The sequence below is a fragment of the Acomys minous genome, assembly GCF_964271855.1.
Source record: "Acomys minous genome assembly, chromosome: 14".
In the NCBI taxonomy this organism is placed as follows: Eukaryota; Metazoa; Chordata; class Mammalia; order Rodentia; family Muridae; genus Acomys; species Acomys minous.
Window position 1 is genome coordinate 12,100,515 of NC_140496.1, and position 7,419 is coordinate 12,107,933.

The window sequence follows — 7,419 nt, forward strand, 5'->3', positions numbered from 1 at the left end:
ATCATGCTCTGATGTGTACCCCCTCCCCCCAGTTAGCAGAAGCAGACCTCCACCTCCCCACCCCACCCCCCCACCCCCGACTCCCCTGCTCAGTCCCAGCTCAGCTACCGGAACAGGTCACACATATTTAAAGCCACAGTGAATAGAGTTTACAGACGGGGAAGTAGGAAATCTAACCCTGAGTGCCCCGGCTTCTGTGCCCTAGGGTCTGCCTGGTTTTAGCCTTCAGGGTAAGGTCAGAAAACAGAGGTGGGGCCCTGAGTGGGGAAGGCCATCAGCCCATAAAGAGGCACCAGCCGTCTTTCTTCTGATACTGATGCGTGCATTTGGAGTTGGAATGGTTAACTAAAAAAATCAAAAGTAGTGCAATGGATTGTCTGGGGGAACTTCAGTCAGCAAAGCACATTCTGGGCTCTGCATTGGACTTCGGAGAGCACAGAATGTGACAGGCACTGACCCTCCTCTCCTCCCCTTGTTTTATATGGGACAAAATGGTACAGTCTCTACCCAAAACAGTGCATTGGGGCTGAATCGAAAGCTGCGTGTAGTGCTGAGGGGGTTTCAAAGATGGACAGACGACTCACTGATCCAACCAATAAAGAACCTACTGTGTGTTGTTAGGCTAGCCCTGGGGATCGAAAGGGGAGGGGAGAGAGGGCTTCCACCATCACATGGCTTGCAGTGGGGTGGGCATATTTACGGAGAGAACCACCAAGGACTTAACACCGGTTGGATCTTTTTGTTTGTTTTTGAGAGAGGGAGCTCACCTAAGTCCAGCCTGCCCTGGATCAGCCAGCAGAACGGGTGTGCCTACTTCCTAAAAAAGCCAAGGCCTGGGGGTTAAAATAACACAGGTACTGTTTCTGGGGTAGCAAAAATGGATGTTGTCATATGTTCACAAGTTGCCAAATGATTGTGTGTGTGTGGTGGTGGGGTGGGGGTGGGGAGACTGTGGAGTTGGGCATAAGTCATTACTAAGAAGATCAGCTCTGGGCTCTGGGTATGGCTTGCTCTCACTTTGTAGTAACCCTCCTCTTAGCATAGGAATGGCTCCCAGCCTTTAATTCGAAGAGGCCCCTGTATTCAACTCCAATGAAAATATGCTTTAATAACACAGAAATGTTCTTGCGATGTGCAAAATTGGTTTTGAAAAGAATCTGCTTTTCTGGTGCTCTTTGCTCTTCTCTTGATGGAAAAAAAAATCTGAGCATGTTACAGTTTATAAAGTATTTTCATACACGTATATTCTTTGAAAAGCGAACATCTTAAAAATCAAGGACAGATGTTCTCAAGCCTTTACACTGGAGAGAAATGCAAAGTTAGGAAGATGCTATTAAACAATCTGCTCTGGGGGGGATCCTGCTCCAGCTCGGGTGTCTTGGCTTCACAGAAAGTATGGGCTGATTTCCTAGGGTCTGTGGTAGGGCGCTAAGGATTTCCCTCACGGAAACCAGATCTCAGATGACACTGGGAGTATTGGAGGAGGCTTAGTTGGTGAAGTGTTTGCCACACACCTTGAGAAACCATGCTTCACGCCCCCTGTGTGCAGCAATCTGATCCCTGGGAAGGTTAGGGGGGGGGGGCGTGGAGAGGCAGATGCCCTCAGGACTTAATAGTAAGCCAACCTAGCCTGCCTGGCTAACTCACTGCTAAGGAGGAACCCTGTCTCAGAACACAAAGTGGACGGCTCCTGACGAATGGCACTAGAAGTTGTGCTCTGGAACACACACACACACACACACACACACACACACACACACACACACACACAGAAACCTTCCCTGGTTGGGTGCTTAGGGCTCTTGGGCTAAAAGAACTTCATCCTATTGCCTGAATGTTGTGGCTTTGGATGCTGTGTTCACATCCTGGTGCTTGAGAAACAGTGGAGTGTGTGATTATCCCCGCCTTCTGTCTTAAGAACCAGAACACTGAATGAGTGGCTTGTGGACTTAGTCTCCCCACTCAACAATGCCTCCCTCCCATCCTGGAGGCCAGCAGGGACTCTGATGTCTTCAGTGCTGAAAAGTGACCAAGTGCCTTGGATCAAACGGCTGAGCCCAGGAGTGGCCCCTGGCTGTCAGTCCTAGTTCTTGGTGTCACTTCCATTTCTTAGTAGCAGCCTGAAAGAGGTTCCTTAAGATTTTGGAAGTTTTTTTTTTTGTTGTTTGTTTGTTTGTCTACTGTGGCATATCAGTTCCTAGCATTGGCACCTTGACTTCCACCCAGGGACAGGGACACTCTGTGGAATAACTATTTCTCATCTTAACCACAATGCCCTTGGCTTGTTCCTGGTCCTCCTCACCCGTGGCCCTGGTGTTTATTCTCACCCCATGTCTGCCCTTTCTGACCTCTTCCATCCCTGGACTGCATATGATGCACCTGTGGGCCGGTGCTGCCTTGCTGTGTTGGAAAATGCAAGGAGATAAGTGTTCGGTAGTCATAGCTGATCTGTGTTGGACCCCTTCTCACACATACACACACACACACACACACACACACACACACACACACACACACACACACTCACTCACTCACAGGCCACTTACACCTACTTGTATTTGAGTGCAAACGTCTGCCCTTGGATGGTGACTTGTTTGACACAAAGGTGGCTATAGTTTTTCTGGCCCTGCCACTCTCCCCATAGGAATCTGGAATCCTCAGTGGCTTCCAGGTCATCTCCAGTAGAATGAAGACTGTTCTCTGATGTTCTGTTGGACAAAGCACCTGAGTGGAGTAGGATGAGGTGGGAGTCAGCAGTGCGTGCCTCAAGATGGCTCTGAGGAACACCATCGAGAAGAGAGCCCATCAGGTGTGGCTAGCTTCCCAGAGTGATGAGCATGCGTGTGGGACCATAATCCAGAACCAAGGCTGATGCACTGGACCCCACACCACCAAGCACTGTGGATCTGAGGCCCGCCCGAGGACAGGGCCTCTCCTGGAGTTGTCTTTTAGTTGGATTCTTTGATGAGACTTTCCCTCGCATGGGCAAGTAAGAGGCAGTGTCGTCAACGGTGTTGCCAGACTTGATTCTTAGTGTTGTCTATATTAGCAGGATACCCTATCCCCAGGCCAGTGGCTTCTCTATGTGCCTCAGTGTCTTAGTCTCCAGAAATGGGTATAAAATATTAGTTATTTGTAATAGGCTGAACATTATCTCCCTGAATAAACCTGTGCCCCAGTCCCTATAATCTTCAACCATTCATTTATTTAGAAAAATGAGCCTTTGTGGAGTGATTAAGGATTTTCAGATAGAAGGTGATTAATTATTTTGGATCGATGATGGGCTGGTGGTGTTAAAAAGGTCCTTATAAAAGCAGGCCACACTGAGACTGGAGTGTAAAGATGGGCAAGGCATCTTTACAGATTGGAGTGATATTGCCATGAGCCAAGACATGGCAGAAGCCACCAAAAGCACAAAGAGAGATGGAACTGAATTTCTCTGAGCCTCTAGAAAGACCCAGAAACACTGAGATGGGCCTGTGGCTTCTAGGAATTTTGGTAATTTGCCACAGCCACTGGAAATGAATACATACGTGCCTCCATGGTGTCACTGAGGGGACTAATCCATGCATGACATTTTACAGAGTCTGTGTGTTACCCAGTGCATTCTCGGTAACTATTAGCAAGTAGTGTCATTTTACTTTGAAGCCGGGGTGGGGGTGGGGGTGGGGGTGGGGGGAAATGTTGGCACAGGACAACAGAATGACCAGGGGCTTGAGTAGGTAACCTGGCGGGGTCACTGTGATTTGCAAGCTGGGCTTCTGTCTTTTCCTTTGGCCAAAGAGATTGAGTAAGTCCTGCCCTGCCCCACTGCCCAGAGTTTAGGGATCAAATGAGTTAATGAACATGAAAGTGCTTTTGCACAGCACCCCGTGTAAACTGTTAAGCTGTGGTCACAAGAGCTGGCACCAAACCGAGGCAGCCTCAGAGAGGGCCAGCCTGCGGCTTTGTTACTGAGGTGAGGTCATCTCTCTGGGCTTTTGTTCCTGCCTTTCTGAGCTCATTTGCTGGTGTCCCCCCTCAAACCTGGCCCCTTCAGCCCTGCCTGGAGCCCCACACACAAAGCTCCCAAATGGTCCCAGCAGTCCCTGAGCCTTTCCCAGGGCACATTTCTTTTGTTTTCATTTTTTTAAAGTTATAAACAATAGATAAATAAATAGATTATATATACTGTTTAATAGTGATGCCTTCCAGAGCTAAGGTAGATAGATATCATCACTGCTTAACTCCACTGAAAGCTCTATCTGCTTCCGATGAGTATCTTTTAGGCCAGAGGCCTCAGAGACCCAGGGTCAGGATGTCAACTTCAATGAGAACAAGTCAACCCTTGCCAAATGCTTGCAAGCAGTGAATTCATCTGTGAAGACACCCAGCCTCCCGGGATACTGGCTGGTCCAGCCTAAACAGAGCCAGGAGAGGATTCAGGAAGGAAGTGGGGGGAAAATGATGCTGATAGGCTGACTTGCTTTTTCTTTCCCTGGCCTTTCCTCCTTGCTGTTCTATTTATGTTTATTTATTTATTTCTTTTGATGGGCAGACAGCTGGCTGCGTACGCCTTGTGTGTATTCATGCCATGGCTTTGGGGTTCTTGCCTCACCCTCTGGTGTTGTTCCTCAGGAGCTCTCTACATCATCATCATCATCAATCAATTATTCATGGTGTGTGTGTGTGTGTGTGTGTGTGTGTGTGTATGTATCAGTGTTTATTCATTCTGCTGCAACTGGAAGTCAATGGTTGATGTCCAGTATCCTCCCCTTTACTTTCCATTTTTTTTTGAGGTGTGTGTGTGTGTGTGTGTGTGTGTGTGTGTGTGTGTGCAAGCTTGTGTATGGCATGTTCATGCAGGTATCCTCAGAGGCCACAAGAGGGCACTGTGTTTCCTGGAGCAGGAGTTAGATTTTCCTGTGAGATGCCTGATGTGAGTGCTAGGAACTGAGCTCAGAGTCTCTGCAAAAGAAGCAACTAAGTAACTGTTTTTAAAGTGTTGATCTTTCCAGCCCCACCCACATGTTAGTTTTTTGGGACTGTATCTCTCATTGCATCTGGCAGAAACACTAGGAAAAGACTAGTTGGCCAGTGGACTTCTTGGGCCATCTGTCTCTCTCCCAAACACGGTGCTGATTTACGGGTGTGTGCCACCATGCTTGGCTTTTACATGACAAGCTCAGGTCCTCATGCTTGCACAGAGACCTCCTTACTTACTGAGCCATCTCCCCTGCCCTTTACCTTGGAGTTCAGCTACGCTGGCTAAGCAGCAAGCTCCAGGGACCTGCCTATCTCTGCAGTGATTAGAACCAGGATTACAGAGCAGTGCTCCTCCTACACCTTGCTTTCCGTGTGCCAAGAACCAAACTCGGGTCCTCCTGTTTGTACGGCAAGCAATTTATCAACTAAGCTGTCTCCTCAGACCTGTGTCACTACGATGTCCAAATGTATGTATTGTGAGTGACAGCCAGTCCACAGCTGGAGAACCTTCCAGATTCCTCCAGTTTGTTTAATTGGACCTGCTTGCCCACTGCAAAATAAAGGGCCTCATTGTATTGTGTTCAGTCACTTAAAAATTATGCATTGAAAACTCATCCTGCTCCAGAGGATGCATCAGGTCCTCAAGGAAAAAGTGCTGAGCACACTGTGAGTAAGTGCCGAAGAGCCAAGAGGACAGGCATCCTGAAAGTCAGGTACCCCGAGTGGAGCACCTATTTAAAGTTTCCATTTGCCTAGGGTCTCACTGCAGCTTTGGCTTCACTTCTTTGCAGCCGGAACTCCTTTCAGAGCCAGCACGTCTTTCTCTGGTCTTGAGCCCCAACTCTGTCATCAGCAAATAGTTCTCGAGCACTGATCACGGGACAGACCTTGGGTAAAGATTGCCACGGCGGGATAGTAAAAGCAGAGAGTCCAGCGGGAGGAAAGACAACTGCTTGGATACCACAAAGAGTCCCCTTTCGCCAGATGCCCAACCTCTCCCTGTCGTCCTCGATGGCTTCTCCCTTCCCTCTGTTCATCCTGGGAGTGTCCTGATAGGCCAGAGTCTACACCAGTGGGTAGCAATGATGCGAGCCAGAGACGGGAACTGATGAGGTGGGCAAGGGACACCTAAGCATCTCTCCGCGTCCCCAGAGCAGCAGTCCTGTTTCCTGGGTCATCCTTCCTGCTCTAAGGAGCTCTGTGCTCTTCTGCCTCCCTCTTAAGTATCGCCAATGAATGGACAATACACTTCTCTATAGAGCTTGTCCTCTCTGGTGAACCTCATTCTTCTACAGGCGGGGAACCCGAAAGTCACTGGCTCTGTATCCCTCAAAGACACCCCTGCATTCCTGTGTCAGCAGGAGTGGGCCCGGATGTCCCTGGCTAGAGAGGAGCTCAGTTCTGTGACTTTGGGCCAGAGAGGAGACACGGCAAGTAACCTTCCCGAGGTCAGCCTACACTGAGATAGATGCCCAGTGTCCCCAGTCTGAACGGCCATCCTCTGTGTGGCTTTCCTTGGGCCCAAGTTCCTGTTTCCCACAGGGAAGTCTCCTGAAGGCAGTAGAAGGACCTTCGAACCACAGCCGGTTCCCACTTGCTGACAGCTAATGAGTTGTTGCCGGGATGCTTAATGCACTGTGAAATCAGCCATTAATTGCAGAAGCAACCGATCTCTGAGAGAGCATGGTGATTACGAGAGCCGTTTATGAGACCGGCGGCCTAACAAACATGCTGCTGTGTTATCTGCCCGTTCCTCATGAGGGGGGTAAGCCAGCCTTGGGACTGGAATGTTTGCCTCTGTCGAGGAGCAGTCATGGGCAGCTGAGTACCCCCAATCCCCTGCAGCAACTCTCCTCAAACCCCCAAATCAGCAGCTGAGCTCCTGGGGAAAGACAAGAATGTCACCTGCCAGCAGCCAGCTGAAGGAGGCAGCATTGGCTAATGGATGGAGCCACTCCGAGCTGTGGCTGTACCTGGTTCTGCTGGTTTCCAGGCTGCAGTCTAGGGAACTTCTGTGGCTCAGCGAGGTTTTCTGGTGTCCTCCAGGCTGGCTTTGAGCGGTACCCAGAGCAGCTTCGCTTCATTTAGTTTGTGTCAGGGGAAATCAGAAATAAACAGGTCTTTTTGTTAACATGCAAAACATCTTTATTCTCACATTTTAAACTTTTTTTTTTTTTTAATTGAGATGGTGTTTCACAACTACATGGGTCAGGCTGGCCTGGAGCTGAGAATCCTCCTACCTTAACCTCCTCAGTATTGGAATTTGCATCCCTCACCTCTATCAGGTTAGCTATATATACTACTGTGTTCCTCGTAATTATTACAACCAGTATTCACTGACACAGAGGACACGAGCTTGGTATATCAGGTGGGAAAGCACACATGATGTCATTTATGAAACCCACCTGCACATAGGTACACAGGTCCGTGCCCTCACATGTTCACCAGTGTCAC

At 49.1% G+C, this 7,419-nt stretch overlaps 1 long non-coding RNA gene across 1 annotated transcript in view; it reads left to right on the top strand.

The window, feature by feature from the left end:
- The first annotated feature begins 512 nt into the window (after nt 1-512).
- LOC311583381 overlaps nt 513-7,419 on the top strand; it is an 80,761-nt gene continuing 73,854 nt past the window's right edge. The window contains exon 1 of the long non-coding RNA XR_014774482.1: nt 513-854. This is a non-coding gene — a long non-coding RNA (uncharacterized lncRNA). The remainder of the gene's footprint in view (nt 855-7,419) is intronic.